A 24,086-nucleotide genomic window follows, 5' to 3' on the forward strand; every position below is an offset into this window, starting at 1 on the left:
CCACACACGCACACCCACCCACACCCACCCACACACACACACACACACACACACACACACACACACACACACACACACACACACGCCCACACACACAATGGACAGCCGCTCAGAGGTGCAGCGCCCGAGGCTATGAACAAGGCAAGCCCATATTGTCTGGAAATCCATGTCTAATCGCTGCCTTAAAGGCTCCTGGTTTATTGTTGATTCAAGTTTAAGATCAGATCTGACGCGGCTACAGGGGATTGGGAGCGAGCGAGAGGCGCTGGGACAATGGATCGCGACACACTGTCACACCAAAGCACCTCGAAATAGGTTAGGCACGGACACGGAACCACGACGGGGCCCATTGTGCGCGCCGCCTGACGCCTTCGCCGCCAACAATGAACTGCACCGTTCAGGTGGTGTCTTCAGCAGGAACACCAACATAGAGTAGAACGTCCGTAGAACGGTCCTCAACGGTCCGGAGTTCAGTCACTAACAGACGATGGATGGATGGATGGATGGATGGATAGATAGATAGATCCTCATCAAGGTTGGACGAGGATAAAGCGGTAAACTTAAAACAACTTTAATTAATAAAAGATGCTAGAATGAACGAATAAACTCAAAAATCAATAAACAAAGCAAAAGTAAAACAGTACGTTTATATTTCACTTATACGGTAAATAATGCGAAAACGGACAATGGGCGGATGGGAAGAAGTAAAAAAGAGCAATCGGGAACATTCGATGCCCACGAAGCCCCGAAGCCGGAACGTCGCTTATTAAAGTCGACGAGTGGGAATGACGCGCGTGCGCACGTGGCGGGCGCGCGCGCCGCAGCCCGACAGGCTGAAATTTTAACTATCCCAGGGCAAAGTGGAGCGGCGGCGCGCGACGAGTAACTAAATAAATCCCCGGCTAACGCGGGTCTTTCATAGACAGCGGCTGAAATATTTATGAACGTATTCAAGTGGTGCTTTTTAACCTCCCCCCGACCCCATTTAAGCATTAGATGCCTTTTAGAATGTTCTCGAGGTTAGGATGAAGAAAACAGACTTAAACGATGATGACAGTCACTCACCCCCCCAGCCCCCCCCAACAACGCCACCACCTCCTCCGGTGCAGGTCAAGTTGTTGCAAGACCTCCACATGGGCGGCACGCGCGGGCGCGCGGTAACTTATTGTTATTATTAAAACTACTGACGGAGCCGCCCCGGCGTTGCATGAACTTACCACACGAAAAATGGAGTTGACGCGAGATGAGATTTTTTAATCATACAGCGAGTGGAACATTACACACGCGCACGCGCACACACACACACAATGGAACCCCTGACAATTCCACCGTTTGAGTCCACACAGCTAATACTTTTCAGTCATAAAAACATACTGTACACCTGGGGCTCGAAACATGATTAAATTACTAAAAAATGGAATAAACAAATTAGTTTCCAACATGATGCTGTGTTTCGTCTGTAGGCCGAACGGGCGTCGATCGCCTCACAACTACTAAATCCCTTCATTCAGCATTAAAGTGATTTAATAGAAGTGGCGCGCCAGCCTTTCATTCATTCATTCATTCATTCATCCATTACTGTGTTTTTGGTGACGCCACCGTAGTTAAGTGTTCGGTGTGCGCGCGCGCCGGGGCTGCGAGCGGACCGCACGCGCCGAGGTGACCCGTCCCGTCGCCGCGCGTTCCCGAGAAGCGCCGCTGGGACGCGAACCGGGTCCGCGCCGTCGCTCGCGCTTCACAAGTTGCGCGGAACTGTGGGCGTCCGAGCTGTCAGTCAGGGAGGTGGTCCGCTGGTCCGCTGAGGGCCCGGGAGGCGGGCGGGGGGGGGGGACGCGGCGCGCGTTAACCCTTTCAAACTTTCGTTTCGGGCGGTTCAGCCGCGGGTTCGCCTTAATACATGGAGAAATATGCGCGACTGGGGATGGGTGGGTGGCGGGAGCCTGTGCCGTCGCGCACCACCGCCCACGGAGCGCGGCCGTCTCGCCGGGGAGCGCTACCGCTCAGCCTCCAGACACGGAGTTGGGTGGCTGTGGGGTGTGGGGGGTGCAGGGGGCGTCAGCGCCATGGCAACATAACAACCCCGCGCGCACGAGCCACCGGGACGAGACTCACCAGGGTCGAGGTTCGGGCCCCTCTCAATAAAGTGGAGTAAAATAAAAATTTTAATAACGCCGCAATGGCTTCATTACGACAAGAGGAGCGCGAATCTATTACGGCGAACGCGCGAAATGGGCCCGTGACGGAAAGTCGTCAACCGATTACAGCAGGAAAATTATCAGCGCAGGAAAATTAACGCCTTTCTTATACGCGCTGAGCGTCGGGCCCGCGCGCCCGTGCGCGCGCATAGTGTCGCGCACATTTCCATACGTTTTGGGTCGCGATTTTGCCGCTTGGCGCGTCACGCTTGAGGGAGAGCGGAAAGAAGGTGTAGCGCGCTCCGCGAAGGGCCGTTTGGGACCCCCCGTGTGGCCGCAGCAATGAGGTCCCGCGTTCGCGCGCTCCGTGGAATCATCCATTGTGCGCTCCTCGCGGTGACGCGCGCGCCTGCAGTTCGCAGGGCTCTACCTGTGTCTATAGGTGTGATGAACATCGGTTCATGTGGTGGAAAGAAAGGAAGTGAACGCGCTCGAGAATCACGCGTCTGCAACTACGTCTCGCTTCCTGCTAATGTGACGAACACGTGATAGTATTTTCTCTGAGATGTGCATCGCTTTGGAGAAAAGTGTCTGTACATGTAATGCTCAGAAGCACGAGCAGGAACACGGTCGAGTTCAGGCTCCTCGCACTTGTTACGCCCGATGAACTTTGGAGGGCGACGCACGGAGAGCGCCGTGTCGACAAGTACTTTGCTGGAGAAGCTGTCCAGAAGAAGGGCCCGGAAGGCCGGCGCCGCGCAGCTCGGCCCCTCTCCCTGACGCACGCTTCGACCCGACGTCGAGAGCTACGCCGCGGCTGCCGTGTAAATAATGGATCGCGAACGCGCGGGCGGGCGCCGGGCCCCGGTCGGAGCCCACGGGTTACCGTGAGCCGAGGCCGAGTCCCCGGGGCGGAGGAGCTGTCGTTTTCTCGTTCTCGGAGATGGAACAAAGCTGTTTGCGTTCCATGCCGGAGTGCGAGTGCTGTAGCGTGGTGTCGTACCGCGGTGCCCAAAATGGACTCTTACCAAACATATTCACCTGTGTTCCGTTACACCGGTTTCTTCTACTCTGTCATCGGGTGCAATCGATTATTTTAAAATAATACAGCATGTCTTTGGACTGTGGGAAGAAACCAGAGCACCCAGAAAAAGCCCACGCAGACACAGGGAGAACATGCAAACTCCACACAGACTGAGCGGGGATCGAACCCACATCCTCTCGCACCACCCAGGCGCTGTAAAACAGCAGGGCTACTCACCGTTCCGCCCACATTTTTACTGTGTCATTCAGGTTAAGTACCTTAATTAAAGGTATTAAAAAGACTGCATTATACTGTTAGAAAAAAACATAGTTTTATATTATATATGGAAGTAAGTGAACAAGTGTCCTTAATAAGGTTTTAATTTTTATATATTGCATACACTTTTTGACTTACCCTGTTATTAACTGATTATCGGCAGGAATTATTATAACTATATAAATGATGTAGTGTTATAATGGTATCATTTATCATTTAGAAAAACCTTAAAGGCTTGAGTGAAACAACCCAAAGACCACGAAGGTCTCCTGCCAGTTTGTGTTTGCGCTCAGAATCCTCAGTTCTCACGCGTTCATACATTCAGGTGTTAATAAATCGACTTGACCGCAAACGCCGCCTGCTCCGGTCCTCGTTACGGTCGACCGCCGCTGCGGGACTCCCCGTCAGGAGCTTTTTCTTTCGGTGCCTTCGGGTCAGAGTATTAACCGGTGTTTACCGACACCTGTGTCCAAGGTGACTTAGAGTGTTAGACACAGTACAGTAAACTGCCTACAGACACTCACACATCCGTACAGCGGAGCGCTGTAACACACACACTGCTAAGGGAAATTCAGAGTCACCAGTTCACTTGAAAAGCAGGTCCTCGGAGCAACAACGTCCCATCGCTTCCTTCCATTGTTTCTCCGACTGCAATTTGAACTCTGCACCTGAGCGTTGTGTCAATTTAAAGTGATGCTTATGAATCTTACAAATAATTTTTGCAGACCCTTTCAGTCGCTTGGGCGGTCGGGGCATTTTTTAAGTGTATGTGGGATGTTATTTGCGAGGGGGGCTCGAGGAAAGCCGCCTTCGCCACTCACGCTCGTTCATTATTCAGGAGGAGAGAGCGAGTCGGCGCTGGAGCCCGGCCTGAATAATTGAACCTCCTCTCGACCGACGTGACATCCTCACCCGCGTGTAAGGTCGAGAAGAGGCGCCCTTGAGCGGGTGGAGGAGGGCAGCGCCTGTCAGGGCTGAGAGGCCTCCGTCGTGGTGGAGGGTGGGGTGGGGTGGGGGGGTTGGGGGGGGGGCTGGGCTGGGCTGCGATTCGACGCGTCCGCCGTTCCCTCCTCCGGCTTTCCACGAGGTTATCCTGCTTTTACCGAGAGCCCAACCCCCCCCCCCCCCCCCGGAGAGCAATGCGGGCTGGTGGGATTATCTGACATGCAGCAAACAATAAATTAAATTATAGATCGTCAGATAAGCGTCCCCCGATGCACGCAGACCCTTTAATGATCATCTACCCAACAATGCAATATTTCCCCCCCCCCACCAGCACCACCCCGCCCAGCGGTGCGCTGCACAGAAATTGCACGGCGGCCGGGACTGAGCGACGCCGACGGGAGCGGGTGGGGGGAGGCGGACGCACGCTCGAACCCGCGCCCGCCCCCGGAGACGTCCCGAGCAGTTTAATAGCCGCAAAGTGCCACCGCAGAGCCTTCCGAGCTGCTGCTTTTCAATTATGCAGCAGAGTTTTTGACCCGGTGCTGAGATCTCGGCGCTCGTGAATAATGAAGGAAGCCGCCTGATTGGGCCGAGGAGACGCAAAAACGGCGGCGCTTTGAAGCCGAGCGCTCCTTCCGCCACGTGTGTGTCATGCATAGCGCGCGCACAGCCTGACACGGACACGGGCGACACGTGAGCGGCGCCGAGAACGCAGGGCCCTTTTCGTAATGCGAGCGTTCGGCAACGGCACTAACTCCGAGGAGCGCGGCAGCACCTGTACGGGAGCCTGTATGGCGACAAATATGAAATATTGTGCAGCTCTGAGTTTATGGAATGGATTCCTAGGGCAGAAATATGGCAAGTGGCACCAGGAACTGATTCCATCAGAAGTGGAATCAAAATGTTGCGATACGAAACACAACAAGGCAGTTCCCATATGCATATTATTGTTATTATTATTATTATTATTATTACAATAATTAATGTAATAGATGCTTTCCTCCCAAGTGACATACATCCTCTGTTATTCTACAAGACCATAAGATTGTACTGTACTGTGTTTTACTTAGTTTTATGTAACTGGTTAAATTTTATAACTGTTATTTAATAATAATATAATAATAATTTTATATATATAAGTGTATAACAGATCTATTTATGATTTTATTCTCTTGAATGTGAGAGATTTTGGACCGAATTCAGCCAGTCTGCACCGTACATCAGTGCTGGACAAGAAAAGGCCTAAAATGGCACGTTTGTCCTGTAGGTTTCATTCCCTCATCAAATCACTGTCAGTCTTTACATATTTCACCCACTTCCTTTGTGACCCCCCCCCCAGTTTTTTAACATTGTATTTATTTGTTTGTTTGTTTGTTTGCAATATTAGCACTCACAGTGTGCCCGACATGGGTCCTCCTTGCATCCGGTGACCGCGGTGGACTCAGGATTACTGATGTATTATGGAGCCACCACGCCCCCCCCCATCAGGGAAGACCCAGAACCAGAATCTGACTTTGAACGTGAGCTTAATGACAGAAACATGGAACACATGCTGCACTTCCCTGGTGAACCAGGACCACAGACAAACACACACACACACACACACACACACACACACAGAGACAGACACACACAGATCAAGATTAATATGGTACGGAGGGGACGCTAAGGAAGTACTGACACTGATGAGAGCCCGGAGGAGGAAGGTGTCTGAGCGCGGATTTCCCAGGGACGTCTCCTGGGTCGACGATCTGATGTGACCTAGAGACTACCTTGTGTGTGTGTGAGAGGGAGACAGGGAGTGCAATTCTCTGTGTCTGCATATGACCGAGAGTGTGTGTGGAGTCATGTGGGTGTACATTTTTGTGTGTAAAGGTGTGTGTGTGTGTCTCGGTGAAGGACAGAACGCGTTAGTCTATGGTTCCATATATGACACGGCGAGTGTGTCTGCAGCGTGTGTGTTAATGTCACAGAGTGAGTGTACAAGTGTATAAACATGAAGGTGCGTCTGTGTATGAGTGTGTGTTAATGAAAGGCAGACAACCTGAGTCTATGCATCTGTAAAAGACAGAGAGAGTGTGTGTCAGAGGTAGTGTGCGTGTGTGTGTGTGTGTGTGTGTGTGTGTGTGTGTGTGTGTGTGTGTGTGTGTGTGTGTGTGTTCCTCCCGGCTGACCGTCCCGCTCAGTTCGCCCGCCGCAGGCCATCGATCAGGCTGTTCCCGAGTGCCGGGCGAGATGATGTATAACAGGCCCCCCGAATATCCCCCCGGCCCACCCCGGCCCGGCCCACCCCACCCCACCCCACCCCACCCCACCCCGCCCGGCGGGGGGCGCCGGCGGGAGATGCAATATACAGACGAGCCTCTGATAAAATTGTTGTTGGGGCTACGAACTCTCGACATTGATTGGAAATAAATTGAGACTGATGATCAGTCGATGACAATTCCCATGATCATTAAGCCTTCAGTGATTCATCAAGGTAACGATATCCGTGGCCCTCATGTCACATTTATCCCATTGGAGGGGGGCAGAGTGCATGCTGGGATTTTTAAAAGGATTGATTACACACCATCTGCATTTGCCTCCGCTCCTAAGTGTGGGATAATCAGGTATTTAGCCCAAAATAACAGTAAGCAGAAGGAAGAAAACAGCGGAGGAAATATGATTTCTGCGCTACGAAGAGGGCAGCGGCGCAGCAATAACAGCACGACGCCGTTTGTCAAAATTAGAACGGAGGCTCGATCTCAGACGCTACCGGTTTCCTGAGCCGGGAGGGGAGGACACCGCGGTTCGCTTCGGCATAACGCACGAGAGACGTGGATTATGAAGGAAACAAGGGGTGTGTGTGTGTGTGTGTGCGTGTGTGCATAGCGTGCGTGTTTGTGTGTGTATGTGTGTAACCAGCCAACAACTTTATCCAGGGTAACTTATAATGTCACGACATTACACCTACTTTTACAGCTGGGTAAATATTTACTGTATCAGTTCAGGGTAAGTACCTTAATCAAGGGTACTAAAGGAGGACTGGGATTCAAACCAACAACCTTTAGGTTACAGGCTAATTACTGTAACCAGTACAGGACCTGAGGCCTGTAATCCTTTAATTTTTTTATAAACGCAGATCTCTTTCTGCATAATTTTGGGTTATATGAAAATATGAAAACCAAGACAGCAGAGTTTCTTCTTCTTCTTCTTCTTCTTATTATTATTATTATTATTATTATTCAGTTGGCATCTTTACCTTAGGTGACTCATAGTGTTAAATGTCTTAATGTCTTACTTTATGATTATTTATCCACTATACAGCAATTGTTCATTTTTTACTGTATAAATTCAAGGCAATTACCTTGATCAAAGCTACTGAATCACGTGGTGGGAATCAAACAAATAACCTCCCTGCTAGAGGCCCATGTCCTTAACCACTGAGAGACCAGATACATGTAATCGTTAGATATCTTAAACACGGGACCCTCTCTGCGTGATTTTTGTGTTTTTTATGGAAGTGCACAGTTAGACTGTACTCTGTCCGTAGTCATTTTTTACTCTTTATTACATTATTTAGTGGGGACCTTTTCCCAACATTACTTACAGTGTAATGACCATCTTTACAGTGATTTATCCATTTATACAGCTGGGTAGTTTTTACTCTATCATTTCAGGGCAAGTACCTTGATGAGGGGCACTACAGCAGGAGGTGGGATTCGAACCAACAGCCTTCAGATTACAATCCGACACCTCTAGCCACGGAATCTCTTGATACATTTGATTGAAAACCAAACACTTCCAGTGTGCGTATATGAAATATACAGGTTCACGTACGTGAAGTCGGCACAATCTGCTTGTGCGGAAACAAAGACGGAAGGAGAGGGACACGGAGACGCGACGCGGGGGACACATGGGGACCGTTTCCCTCTTACTGGACACACGCATCCACCTCTCATACACGGTGTTTCCACACACATCACGAAGGGAGAGCAAGAAAGCAATTTAATCTAAAATCTAATTTATATGCTGATGAAATTTACTCACGAGTAGACACACAACCGCGGTGAAATCGCGGTCCTTGGAACATAATTAGCCAATTTACTTAAAATTATAATTATACATTGGCATAATGAAGAAATATCCCTGTCTGTTAATTGCCTCTAATTGGATTTATAAGGGGAGTATTTACAGTGGGCTAAAATGTCCTAAGGAAGGAGGGACAGCAAATTATTCTTGGGGTTTTCTGAAGGGGGGGCGTCGTTATGAGGGAAAGGGCGGCTCGCACAGCCCAGGCCTCGATGCATTCCTCTGTTTATTATTATTATTATTATTATTATTATTAAAATTTACTTTTTTACTCTACGCTTAATATTTATATTTTCCATTTTTAACTTATTTTTGCTGTATTTTTTACAGCTTGTCTTTTGTCTATTTTAAAGTGCTGCATGCATAACAAGGGGGGCGCAGTGGGTTGGACTGGGTCCTGCTCTTCGGTGGGTCTGGGGTTCGAGTCCCGCTTGGGGTGCTTTGCGATGGACTGGCGTCCCGTCCTGGGTGTGTCCCCTCCCCCTCCGGCCTTATGCCCTGTGTTGCCGGGTAGGCTCTGGTTTCCCACTACCCTGTAGGGGACAAGCGGTTCAGAAAATGTGTGTGTGTGTGTGTGTATGCATAACAGCGTGTGTCATATGAATGTACATCACGTAAACATAACAGCACGCAAATGAGCTCGGCCACAAACGCGCCACCCTCTGCCAGCCGCATTTCGCAGACAGCGACGACGCCCGTGGCGTAACGCTGCTCCGCCCTTACGTCACGCTCCCCATAAATGCCAAATGCTCGTCGTGATCCGACTCCCCGTGTCGCGAACGGTCGAGCTGCGAATTTTCAAAGATATCGGATTATTCTGAGCCGCATTTTTACAGCATTTTCTTCACCGATCGGTTTTCTAAAATTTGTGCGGCGGAGCAAACGTGACCCATGTTTGTTTGCTGAGAGTCGACTAGATTGTTTGCTTTTATTAAGTGCTCTTCTCAGCAGGGTGATGGACTCTTAGAGTAGTTTGTGATACAGAAGTGATGCCAGAAAACCAAGAGAAAGAGACGGGGGATGGGGATGGGGCGGTAAAGAGCACCCTACCGGAACTGGAGTGTGGGGCCGCCTTAGTTCAATTCCCTCCCACAGTGTTTACAGCTCCTGTCCGCCGTTCCTGTGTCGGTGATCAATGACAAGATGAGGAACGTAACGCGTTTATGGGATGAATCAGTCAATCAAAAGTTTGTGGAGACGGCATATTTCTGTCATTCCTTTCCACAGAGCTGAAAATTTACGAGAAAATGAAAAGCAAGATCTTGCAGAGGATTTGCAATTAATTACAGCTGTACTTTTCGAGCGCCGAACCAGCAAATCAATGGAAGGTACGGTTCGTCTGCACGATGAACCTCTAGTGGTTCAGAACTGCCAACAGTGACTTTCGAGTAGCGAACGAAACAGGTTATGAACACAGTTCTAGTCCTAATGGGATTCGGAGACTAGGAGTTGAGGTGTGTGTGTCTTGCCTGGGTTTGTGACCTTCAAGTTTTTGGTTCACATCCCAGAAACGGCGTTTTAAAGAGCGAGAAAAGCGAAGGTGCGTCGAGTCGCTCCGGTAGGAAAACAAACTCATAACGCTGGTAGATCTCACAGGGCTTCGTGTCACCAGGGACACATTTATGAAAAAAATATCAGGGCGGTTTTCTACTCCTTCTATCTCAGACACACACACACACACAGAGAGCCAAGCCACATCAGAGATGGGCGCGAAGGTGTGTGTCGAACCCGGAGCTCCCACAAGATCATGTGTTCATACGTCCCCTCCTAACAGATGCCTTTATAGACGTCCCGTCACACGAGTGTTGGCATGACGCACGGAACGCGGAGCGCGCGGGTCGGGTCTGCGGCCGACACACGTTATCATGACACACACACACACACACCAGCGTAAATTGGGCTAAAACTGTTGGCATAAGGAGTTTTTTTTGCATTTCCCTGCTTACAGGGTGATAATAGAATCCAGATTTATGCAGGGGTGCATGTTCACAAACCAGCCGCTCCCCTGCCATACGTCTCTTCGCACACGCACAGAAGGTTCCGGAAAGAAAAACCACAATGAACGAAAGTGTCTTTGTGAGCGGTCCGCCTACATAAAAGATGGACGAGGTGTGTCGGACGTGTCCGTAAACAGCCGGTCTTCACCCTTTACTCCGTGTCCTAATCCGTTTTCATACCTTCGTGTTTTAAGAATTGAAGGGGAGCCGTTTGGCGTCGCTGCCGGAGGACGAAACAAAGCTGCACGGTTCATGTTGGAAAAGGCAGAGGAAGAGGGAGAGAAAAGGGGAACGACTCGGGTGACCTTCACGCGAGAGTCACATCTCCGCCTCTGCTGCTCTCCTCACACGTGGCAAGGAGGAAGGTCTTCAGAAGAGCTTCTGTCCGTCTGCAACGTTGAGATGCGGTCACAGGGAGACCGTGGAATTTTTGACACCGTCCTGGTGTTCGGGAAACTGCTCTTGAATTTGCGTAGCAGTGCTTAGTCGATCTTATTTCATTATTTATTCATTTATCTGACACTCTTCTCCAAGGTGACTTACAGTGTAAGGTTTGTACATAAAGCTATTTACACCGATTTACCCATATTGCCAGCTGGGTATTTTTACCGTATCAGTTCAAGGTAAGTACCTTGATTATGGGGACTGGAACAGGAGGTGGGATATGAACCCAGGACCTCCTACCACTGCGCTCCCCACTGGCCGATTCTGTTGGTATGTTGTTAACAGCGGCAGTTTAGTATTTTTAATACGTCAATTAAGTCGTCGGACCAAGTAGAGACAAAGTGGTGTGGACTGTGATGATGTTCACCTTCCAGGATGTTTCTATGACTGCCAGGCGTCTCCAGGTGGCTGGTTCGAAGCCTACGACCAGTCGGGTCGCACCGCTAGCCGCGCTCCTGGTTATGAGCGCGTGGTCACGGACACGGGGACCGAAGGAGAGCTGCCGGGCAATGGGCCTGAGCGCGAGTCGAACCCGCACCGGAAAGCATCGCCTTGTTAGAGTAGCTAAAACCCGAAACCAGGCACCGGAGGCCCGTCGTAGTTATTCTGAGATCAAACGCAAAAGCGGTAAAACCAAAACGCTGCTTCTAAGATGCCGTATTATTTATACGTCGCCGCAAAAGTGGAGGGAAAAACAGGACAAGCTGTCGGGGATTGTGCAGCTACTTCTACGGACTCTTTCATTTACGTCGAGTAAATACTGAACGTTTTATTCCTCGCTTTCTCCGTTTGCAGCCCTCGAACCCTGGGGGCCGGACGCGGGGACTGCTGACCGAGCGCGAACGTGGATACGAAAAAGCGAAAGCGAACGAGACGAACGCAGAGGAGGCGTGCCCTGTAGGGGGCGCTGTGTTACCCTCACGCAACGATCATGCGGCACAACACGACCGGAAGTTTTATCGCACACGTTCAATGAGTCAGTTGTGTGCGAATGAAAAATTCTGTGCTTTCCTCTAAAATCAGGAACGTCTAGATTTTTATGTTGTTAATTTTTTTAGTAAACAAAGTTAATTTTAATTCCATCAATTTCCAAAGAAGTGTTATTATTTAACGAGGGGCGCGGTGGCGCAGTGGGTTGGACCGGGTCCTGCTCTCCGGTGGGTCTGGGGTTCGAGTCCCACTTGGGGTGCCTTGCGACGGACTGGCGTCCCGTCCTGGGTGTGTCCCCTCCCCCTCCGGCCTTACGCCCTGTGTTGCCGGGTTAGGCTCCGGTTCCCTGCGACCCCGTATGGGACAAGCAGTTCAGAAAGTGCGTGTGTGTTATTATTTATTTATATGTTATTACGATAATCTTATAAATACAGTTAATGACCGAAGACACATTTAAAGACCATAATAACCTGGAGTTTGGGCATCGAACCCCCCTCCAGTTGCAGTGTCTGGATGCTGATTGGTGGAGATCGCAGACTGCTCTTGACCTCTTTACCCCGACTTCATTACTATAGCAGTTCATTAGTCATGGCTCCCAAGCTGATGCGTTACCCAGAATGCACTGCCTCACCGGGGCGATGCTCACCTCCTCCCTTCCTCCGGTCTGCTTCCTTCAAAGGGGCTCATGGGTATTGAGTACCGTCAAACAAACGTGCGGCTCCGCCGGGGACCAACGGGTCCTCCTTTTGGCCGAGCTCCGCCCCTCCAGATGACACCGTGTGCCGAACTCCTGGCGCAGGGTTTGGGTCCGGACCCCCACGCTCTACAGAATATATAGCGAGCGGTCGGGGCTGAGGAACCTCCTTGCATGGGCTAGACCGGGTCGGCTCTACCAATGTATGAGTGCATGCTGAGATTTACTGTTAATGACCAGCAGCTGAAGAACTGCATGTGTCACCAGAAGGCTGCAAGTTCAGATCTCTAAAAATACTGCCGTTACTGGAATTTAACCTGAATTGTCTCCACAGCTGGTGGAAAAGCAGAATAATTTAACACTTATATTTGTATGATTCACTGTAAGAAAGTATTAAAATAATTTCTCATATATCACAATATTAATAATAACATCATATTTCACTTTCTGAATGACAGTGTACATGTACATAAAGAAATAATGTTACTTTTATCAGCATGCTATAATATTTTCTCCAATAAACCATTTATGAAGATTGACGTAGCCCATCTACTACAGATATAGCATCCGCTTAGTACTAATTAAGAAAAAATGATTATATCTGAAATATTGTCACACACTACGTATGTGCTGTCTTAGGCTAGCTTATAAATAGTATTTATTTTAACACAGCTCAAAGTTTGCACTAGAAAACTTTCTAAATTAATTTCACATCTATAAATCCGTTTAAAAAAAACATTCTCGAGTCGACTAAAGTATACATCGGTGCTCAAGATATTTCTCTGCATAAGATTCTGAAAGTTGAACGGGAGAAGAGATGAAATTTCTGAGTCGGCCTGCGGTCAGGGTGGGGGGGGGTATCAATCCCGAATGAGCAAACACTGTCTGTGTGCACAGCGCACAATACATTCCTTTTTCTGCCATTTTTTGAAAATAATTTAAAAATAAGAAGAGCACTAGACGTACATCACTGAGGCATCAAGGACATGGGGGGGCAGGGGTGGGGGGGGGGGTGCCCTCAGGAAGATGAAGAAGCCCACAGGTAGAGAGAATACAAGGGGAAAAGTCAGCCCTCCTCAGCCAGAAAATGGCCCGATGATGATGATGATTATTATTCTTCTTATAATCATTTATTAATAATAATAATAATAATAATAATAATAATAATAATAATAATAATAATAATAATAATAATGCTTATGGTGGGTGTGGGCACACTTGTCAGTGGAAATGCCTTAACCAACCCCGCAACAGGGCTGAGCACCACCCTGGAGGTGTGATCAGCACAGTGCACCTGCATATTAAATATCATACCCATATACGATATGAATACATGTGAGGAAACTCTTAAATGGAGCAGGGCAGGGAAAGAAGCGTCGACAGCATTCTCTAGGCATCCTGTACATGGAGGCCCAGAGGAGAGGCAGTTCCGAGAGGGGCTTCGGAGAAAAAGCGCACGGCACATAACCGCCTCCTATGAATAATTTTCAGTTTGACCGACGACAGAACATTGAGCTTCGCTGCAGTTTTTTCCCAGATTTATTTCCTGGAATTTTGCTCCAGTGGACGAGGAAGCTTTCATAAATCTGTACTGTAATTCAAAACTGGAATTTCACACAAGCCAAAGTCACACATGTGCTGCATTTTGTCTGTATAATAATAATAATAATAATAATAATAATAATAAAAAAAAACTTGGCTTATTCAAAACAAAACATTTTATCAGTAGGTCTAACTGTTGTGCCTTTAAAACTCTGGATAAACAGAGTGAATAAATTTTCGAAAAAAACATGTTTTGTGCAGCTTAACAAAAAATATTCAAAGAGAATGAAATGTCGTTCTTGGAAAAACGTCCAGTACTGATTGAACGGCACAGCTTCAGAATTTCAAACAAAAAAATGAGAAATGCCGTGATAATGAGAAGATGAGAAAAGGACGATGCGTTAGGAGATATTACTCACGTCTCTCCGACCTTCAAGCAGCATTTTCTGAACCCCGTTATTTTTTCCTAAATACAAGTAATTTCATTAAAATCGAACGGCCACCTTCATTAAAATTTCCCACCGCGTTGGAAATAAACAGAACAAAAACCCCGAGAGACTCATCTGAGTGAGTCGTTTATGTTTTCTGGCTGCCTCTCGATATTTCAGAAAAGACACCTTTCATATCGCTGTAAAACCAACTGAGAATGAGGGAAAGGTAGCGCCACCTGAGAATACCTGCCCGGCGTGGTACTTTAACACCTGTTTACACCACAGTTACACCAACCGGTTAACGGCTGTGACTCGTGAGCTGATCGACACCAGCTCGCAGTTTTAAAACTGCACTTTACGTTGAAATGAGGTAAAAGGGAAACACAATGTGGTGGGAAAGTGACAGTTGAAATGGTTTAATGAATATTTCTTATGGGGCAGCAGGGGGCGTAGTGGTTAGAGACTTATAATCCCAGGTTCGAATCCCACCTGCTTCTGCGGTGCCCCTGACCGCGGTACTTACCCTGAACTGATACAGTAAAAATTAGCTGCTCGATAATTTCCTGAATCATTGTCAGGAGCTTCATATCCAGACCTCACACTGCGAGTCACCTCGGAGGAAAGTTCCCGATAAATAAATCAATAATAATAATTAATTAATTGTCACGAGTCGCGCAAATTAATAGCGGAAACGATTTTTGATTTTGTTTATTAAATCAGTAAATCATCACTGGTTGCAGTCTTATTTCGAGCGCACAGACCGCTATGGGCTCCAGGTGTGTGCGGCGTCTCAGGTGCACCCCCACCCCCCACCCAGACGGGGCAGCAGACGGGCCTGTCGCTCACCTCGCTCATCCGGCGAGAAGGTGCCTTCATGTACGGCTGGAGATGTAGCGCGCGCACGCGCACGCACACACACACACACACACACACAGCGCGCAGGCCTGTGAGGCGAGCTTCTTGGATGTGTGTTTGGAGCCCAGCTGGTGCGCGAGGAGGCCGCATCCCCGCTGCGCCGCCCGCCCGTAATGAGCGCTTTTTACCGGCTCCGCGAGAGCACTCCGCGCCCATGTGTCTTAATTTGGCTCCGTTCTGGGAGGGATTTTTTTATACGATATATATTTATTTACCCCCCCCCCCACTGGAGACTGACGCACGGCTGTTCTGCAGCTGCACCACCCCACCCCCCACCCCCCCCAGCCCGCCTCCGAAGCCAACCCATCGTCGGCCTTGTTTAAAGAAATAAATCTAATAAAATAAAATTGAAATCAAAATCTCCTCCGACAGCAGCGATGGCGCCTTAATCAAACATCAATATGCATTTTAACGTGCGCAAAATGACACGGTTAACATATAAACGGCGGGAGGCTTCCGAGCAGAGTGTCCCGTACGCCGAGACGCTTTCAACGTGACGCGTGCCGCTCGAAAGCGGCGAAGAAATCCAACTGCTGAACTATGTCTCTTCAATTAACGCATTTTTTTGTGACTCGAAATCCACTGTGCGCAATGTCGATTTAAAAAAAAAAAAAAAAAAGCCCAAACAAAAAACATACATAATTTTTTTATATACCACAGTGAGGCCTTTCATTCACTGCACAGAGGAAAATACGCTGTTTTAACCTTGAATGTTGATGGCGTCGCACTTTAATTTCCAAAAAGAATGCTAAAACAACCTTTAGCGTCGCAACTCATATTTTCCATTCACTACATAAACAGTTTGATGAATGCGCCCGGTTTGTGATATTCAATTAAGGCGTTCGGCTTCGTTTCAAAAGAAAGCCCGAGCGCGGTAAACACTGAAGGAATCCGCCACATTGTTGCGATGCAATGGGCAGAAACCCACGTCTGGCCGGGAACTCTGCTCTATTGGGGAGTTATTTCATCTTTTGAAATATGGCACAAAAAGGATGATATAAACGCTGTGTTAATTATCTATTAAGCCACGTTCGGTATTTAATTTGGCGCCGAACAAAGGGCTCCGTCAACAGCGGTGGGACTCGTCCTCTCGGCGGCGGGAAAGGAACGAATCAAGGCCCCTCTCTTTGCTCGGAACCCAACGCTATGTTAACGAGGCGTGGTGTAAAATTTGCGTTACGTAAAGTCATCGGACCGCGGGGTGATGAGGTGACGAGACAGTCGGCGCTTTGGCCTAGCGGGAGAGCGTATGCGGCGTTAACATTCGTCCTCCTCTGCACCGTGACGATCGAAGGAGGGACGTAATGACCCGTTCGGCACCCCCGGGCGGCCTGGAGGAAAGCACACCTGGTTTTGGTCGCGAAGACGAGCCGCGCGGGTAGGGTAGGATGGGGCGGCGTGGTGAGGGGACGACTCCAGGTGACCCCGGCTCACAGTCCCGCATGGTGCGATACGTTCTTGCTTCCCTTCTGCGGGAGCCTGGTGGGGGGGGTCGCTACATTAATTCAAAGTGACAAAGCGAGATGCTCATCTGCCCGGTCGCCGGGGCGACCGCGCTGCCCCGGCGAAACTCGGCCGAAACCCTTTGTGCCCCGTAACAAGGTCGACGCGGTCCGGCGGGCCGGCGTCGCCGGAGGCCCCGAGACCCGCGCGAGAAACTTAATGATGGCAACGTTAACCTGCCTCGACTCGCCCTTGATGAGGCGCTGGTGGACTCGGAAATGAAGAACGCGGTGATTAACCAACGGTGTGAGAGAAGAAAATAATAAATAAGGGAAGGCAGATGCTGCTAATAGTTGGTAAAGTCAAAAAGTTCAGGCGTTGCGAGTTGAAAAATCAGCATGGGGTACACTTTTAAACACACATCAGAGTGCGTTTGGAGTTTTCCCTTTTAATTCTGATTAAAAATGAGGCGTTAATGAAGCATGAATAGACTAATTGGTGCTGTCATCAAGGCAACAGGAGACAAAGCACTTGACATTTGGAACAAGCAATGAAGGGGTGACATCACAGCGATGCGTCAAATGAAAAAAAGGAGTGGAAAACGGGGGCATCTTTGCGGAGCTCCGGTCCCAGCGAACGCTGAGCATCGCCGCGGGACATCGGCGAAAATCCCCATTTCCAACACGCAGCGTGGAAAACCGCTGAAAAGGAGAAGCTGCAAAGGCCCAAACCCGATGCTTCGTGTGCCCATGGCGTCTCCCTCCGCCCGCTTTACACGAATTTCGAGTCTCGCGGCACAGCGAAAAGAATGTCAACGGGAAACATTAATGGCATTATTTACGAGAACTGATTTTTACATGAAGGAATAACAATGAAAGAACAACGATACCGAAAAGTAGACGGCTACCAGCCGCAATCCTGCACGGGGAGCTCGTTCTTCAGTAAGAGACAGTGCAGTTAAAAAATAACGCGGTATTGATGGTGAAGTGCGGATTTCCAGTCTGCGTGGGTGACGCAGCTCCACGTTGTTCACATCCCGATTCACAAGGGATGGAGGAGGGAGAAGTGCAGAGTGAAGAAGAAGCGCCGAACTATAGTCGAGATACTGCGGGACCACGGCTTTGGACTCGAAGCACGTTCACCGATGTACCCTTTCACCGGGCGGGGTGATTTTTACCGTATTGGTACCTTTATCCAGGGCACGACAGCAGGGGTGGAGATTTGAACCCAGGTCCCTTGATCAGCCCTAGCAAACTCTAGCCTCCATTCGATAACTTCCAGTTGTAAAGGCTGAAACCTCCCGTTCATACACCGATACCGTTATTACAATATAACTGCTCTCCCTGAAACAAAGCAATTAAGCGGCACGTCGAAATTAATGGGAAAAACACGGCAGTTTTCCTCATGTAGCGATCAGAGGTGTAATTTAGCGGCTTAATTGACAGACAGTGTAATGTCAGCTTGTTTAGCGTAAGGCTTGGATAGGCACATGTTAATATATAAAGCGCGGTGAAATTGTGTCAAAACAAATGAGTCCCGTCAAACCGGCGCCGACTGCAAAATCGCGATCGTTCGCGGCTAAGAGTCGTTCGAGGTGAAGGCCTACGTGGAAGAGCGGCCATTGGGAGCCGTATCCGCCAGAAAGAGGCAGGGAATAAAACAAGCACACAAAACGAACCCCGAGGCGTTTCGGGAAACTTTCAGCGCAAATGGTTCTCTGCTGGAGAGCGATGACCTGATGGAAATGCCGCGGCCATCCGGAGCGGCGCAAGGGAGGGTTGGGGAGGGAAGAGGAGTGGAGGGGTAGGGCTGGCGGGGCGGCGCGATCCGCTCGTATAATCTCCCGTGAATGTCACGCGGTGCGACGAGCGGGGATGGGCGACCACGTCAGCCGCTGAGCAAATTACGCTCGGCGGTTCCTCGCAGGTGGAGCCGGACGCCGGCCGGATGAACGTCGCGGTGGCTTCGCGAATTCCCGCCGCTGTTTGTGCAAGAAGTTATCAAAGTGCGCCAGGAGCGCGACGGCTGCTGGGGCGGGGGGAGGTGCGGGGCGACGCCGACGCGGAGGACGAGGCCCCCGAACGGACGCGGCGCCGCCCATGTGGCCCATGTTGTCGGCGAGATCGCTTTCTTGTTAGAAATGCCTTAATAGGCAGGAAAAGCTGATTAAACGGCTGTAAGTGGTCCTAATTAAGTGGACACTTTTAAATAGCGAGACGCCTCCTTTTATTGGAACATTGTTGTTTGTTGTCTATTTATCCTGCAAGGCTCATTGCCGTTAATGGGAAAAAGCAGAGGAGCCATTGTAGCTCGTTCGCTCGCGCCCCCGCGGAAGGAGAGCCGCGCCCCCTCCCGCACTATATAGATGGGACCCGGCGGGTGGTATCGGTCCAATCTCGGCTGTTGCGCGGACAGGATCGTATGGTGCCGCGCATCTGCACAGTTTATTAGTCAGAAAATTGTTGACGCTCCGCGACACGTGGCGATGGGGGCTCCGCGGCCTTCCCCGCCGGACTTTTGCGCGCGCGCACACACAGAGAGAGAGCGCGGCGCCAGACGAATGGAGGGATGGAGGGATGCTTTTTATGAAGCCACCCTCCCCCCCGGAACAATAGATGTTCCTCTTTTAGAACAACCATTACAGCCCGGCTCCGCCGTCCTCATTTGCCAGCCGAAAGCTCGGAGATTATTTCGTCCCTTTCCCGCCCGAGCCACCTCATTATTTACCACAGCGGAGAGCCATGGGAAACAAGTGCTTTATTACTCGATATTTATTATCTCAATCTGCTCGGAGAGAGATTGAGAAACGGTTGGATTGGCCCACGCTCCATCAAACAAATGCGTCGGGTACCAGCGACGCTATTTTACACCGGGCGGCTGTTCATTGGCTCCACAATAATTTATTCTGTTTATTCTAATGTTTGTTCGCCTCGCGCAGTAACGGGCGAATTAATGATTTGCGACAATAAATTGAGATCTCAATTGGTGGATCGGAAAAGTCGCGAAGAGTCTTTTCGCTGTCGCCGCGATGAGGACCTCGCTGACGCGCAACCGTCGAACTGACACTGTGTGACATGTTCGTAATTCAGGGTGAAGAAAAAGGAGAGCAAAGTACGCTTTTCGTAAAGATGGACACCGACGAGCAACAATAGTGCGTGTGTGTGCGTGTGTGCGTGTGTGTGTTCACCTTGCTCGCTCGACTTCGAAGCAGCGAACCTAATGGGTCTAATGACTAATTCAGGATCTGCCAGGCGGCAATTTTTTGCTGCTGGTTCGAGGGAGACGGCTGTCTCTGACAGTTCCTCTGACCCATTACAGACACCCCTCTACTTACGTGAATTTGACTTGCGTAAATCCGGATTTCCGTAAAAAAATTCCGGCACGCACGTTATTTACGGATAGCGCTTCTATTTTACGCAAAACATCCGAAATACGTTAAGCGCAAGTCGGCGTAACCAGACATCTTTCCAGTTCCCACGAGTTTTGAGTTGTGGATGAATTTCTCAATTAGTGTATTGTTTTTTTCCCCAATATTTTCAACGTTTTTCATTATTCACAACATCTGGCGGTAAACGTGCACTTGAAGGAAAACGAGAAGCGTACAGCAACCGATTTGGATACGAAATTGAAAATAATGGGGAAGCACGAAGGCGGACAAAGATTATCGTCTACGGGAACCAGGTTTGGCCGTATCGACTATAAATACGATGGTGACGGATGCTGAACGTGTAGAGGAGCAGTGAAAGGAACAGCTAGCATGAAAATGACAATAATAATGAAGAAACGTCAAGGTGCAATAACTGAGATGGAAAAATTATTAATACTATTCTGCTGAATGGTGGGGGAGGAGGGGGAATCTGACATATGTTACTTAGAATAGAAACAGAACGGTCTATTTGCGTAAGTTGAGGGGTGTCTGCATTATGGAAAAGGGAGCTCATGTTCACATTTTCCACGTTCTGCATATGAACTCACACACAAGATATGTAGGGCAGAGATCACAGGGAACTATGTGTTTATTATGGTGAGAAAATCAATCGGAGAGGTGTGCGGAACAGAGACGCAGATGCGTTCGGGCCACGTGCCTTCATAGCATGTGCGTCGTTATTAAGACGTAAACGGACAAGAAACATAACAAACTTAAATAAAGAGCGAACATACTAATCACGTGACGCACAATAACTCCGAATGCAGATCGGTGAAGATCACCGGACGAAAACCTCCGTGCATTTATTATGAGAAAAACCCGTGTTCTTCGCTTGCATGTCCTATGACTGCGCGCACATGCTGATGAAGGCCTGCGGCCCAAACGGGTCTTTGCTTCGAGTTCGTAAGCGTTTTTAACCCCTTTGGTTCCTCCCTTGCCTTGGAGACATCGACTCGACGGCACTTCCGTGCATCCATCCCTCCGTGAGTTTTAAGTAGGAAACGATTGCAGTATTTTATGTGCTCTGCCCCCCCCCCCCCCCTTCCCATTGACACTGTTGTTTTATTACATTCATTTTAATAATGTGATGTTTCATAGAGCACAACTGCTGCATTATCGCACAACTGACTGTCTTACCAAATATGAGCAGTCTAGGCATGTCCTTCAATGAGCAGTTCCGCAGAGAGAGAACAAAGCGAGCAATTTGTACATTATGGTGCACGCACGCGCACACACACACACGCACACACACACACACACACACACACACACACACACCGGTGACCTGGCAGGGGTCAAGGGTCACGCACAAATCTGGATCTACTGAAGCGGTATTAATGGACCGTCGCCTTTATGTCGGAGATCGGAGCGAGACGGGACGCAGAACGAGGCCCCCCGTTTGACCTCTCAGCTCCACGATCACACACACAAAAAACACAGCTGCAGGAATTTACAGCCGTTCGGTACATTGGGTTGACGGGTGAGCACAAGACGATTTTTAAAAACATAAACGAGAGTCAGACAAAACATAGAGAAAGAAAATCCACAGTTGCAAAGAGTGCAGTTCGCCATGACCCTGTAACACTCTGTACATTTTACTGCTCTTTTCTGGGCCTAATTTGTTCCGGAAAATGGACCAAGTATCGAGAAACCAGGACAATGAAATTACTTATTCCATTATTTCTTATGGGGAGCAAATCCAGTTCATTCTAAGCCCATGTCAAGTTCTTCCAAAACTACCAAAAAATAATGCTTAATATCAAAAGAAAAAAGTGTTGTAACACATTAAAATGAATTATTAAAAATAAATGTCTATATTTAAAACATTAAAAATAGCGATTTCATAGAGTAAATTTATTGTAATAGTGTGTGTAGGCTGGCATGAGGAAGAGAAAAGCCATTTCATATTTAAGTAATACTAATAATAATAATACACACACACACACACACACACACACACGGGGAACCGGAGCCTAACCGGCAACACAGGGCGTAAGGCCGGAGGGGGAGGGGACACACCCAGGACGGGACGCCAGTCCGTCGCAAGGCACCCCAAGCGGGACTCGAACCCCAGACCCACTGGAGAGCAGGACCCGGTCCAACCCACTGCACCGCCGCGCCCCCCATAATAATAATAATAATAATAATAATAATAATAATAATATAATGAATTAATAATTAGAAAATTAAAGCACAGCTGTGCAGGACAGAGGATGCAAACACAAGGAAGGACAGTAGTATACCAGATTGCCACTGAGAGCGTGGGCACACATTTCCCACAATGCAATGTGTCTCGCCCGCTCTCTCACACGGCTGCTTTGCATTGTTCTCAAATGCGGTCTGTTTTTCGTGCTCCGCTGGACGTTTTGGACCAGACAAAGGAAAATCCGCACCGATTACCGACAAGTGGTATTCATAATTGCAGAACGAATAAGTGAAAGATGGAGTGTATACTGTAAAACACTAGCATTAGTAAAAAAAGGTTTATGTTTTTGACCTATAGGTATTTAATGAGTAATCAATGCCACGTTTGTACTCAAGGACATCATCAAACCACAAACTGTAACTTATTGCATTTATTGTAATTTGCCTGCCTAATTTAAGCACGAACTAAGAACGGCACACAAGTTTGCCTTTATCAATCACTGGAAAACACATGGCTTAATTGACCATGGTAATTGGCGGGTTGATTGACAAAAAAAAAAAAAAAACAAAACAATATTCTGGATTACAGTATGAGGAAAGAGCGGCAGCTTTTCCATGTGACAGGATGACAAACACAGAGAAAGCGCCGTTTGCGGAGAAGTGACGCAGCACGATTAATAATGTATGCAAAATTAAGCAGAGCCATTTGATTACTCAGAGAAAGGTCAAATAAAGATGGTAATGACTTTTTAATGTCATTTTAAAAGGGTCCTATTTACACTGTTTGGATGTTATTCGTTATATTGTTTATATAAATCCATAAAGCCTCGCTAATATGTTCTTATTACATAACAGATTGTGGAATGATGGTGCGAAGTTTTGCTCGAGAGGATCCATCTCATCGAGGAGGGTTGGGAGGTTCCGGAACTCCTACGCCTGTCAGGGTGTTCACTTTTGGGCGATTTGAGTGACCCAAGCTGTTTCAAACACATCCATTCCATATTCCACATTCATATTCCATATTCCATATCCACAACCTGGGCCAATCAGGTCGGTCTTAATTGGAGAAATAAAAATCCTTCCATATAAGGCAGCTTATCTCACAAAAAGAAAAAATCAGGATCGATGGCAAAATTGTTGCATCATTACTATTATTGAAATGTCTTTTCTAGGCGAGTTTTATATCTGCAGTGGAGACTTTTTCCAATCTTTTCCTAATTTTGCCATTATCTAGTTTATATTTGCCTTTCCTTTCAGTCCCGAAGCGATATTACACAAATTACAAGTTTCTCAAGGCTTTGCCTTTTGAGTCTGATCAAGGCTTCGTTCCCTCATCCAGCTAAACATAAAACACTTACGATGAGACCTTTCACAACGTTTGATTATGTAAATAGTTTCTACATCCACACTGGCATTATTTCCAGTCCTTGTATCAATAAATGTTAATAGTCCCCAAAGACACGTTCTTTTTCATATGCAAATCATGCAAGTTTTTTATTGCTGCGAATGACTGAGCCAGGATACAGAGTCTTTTGAAATTGCAACCCTTGACATGTTGGAACTCGTTTCACCGTACGAAACATGCTGTGACCGGTATATGTGTAGTTTTAGATCTTGTCGTGTTGGGTTTATTAGTTGTAGCTCATTGGCGTTTGAAGACGCGGAGG

Source organism: Scleropages formosus, chromosome 16 (genome assembly GCF_900964775.1).
Source record: "Scleropages formosus chromosome 16, fSclFor1.1, whole genome shotgun sequence".
Lineage (NCBI taxonomy): Eukaryota > Metazoa > Chordata > Actinopteri > Osteoglossiformes > Osteoglossidae > Scleropages > Scleropages formosus.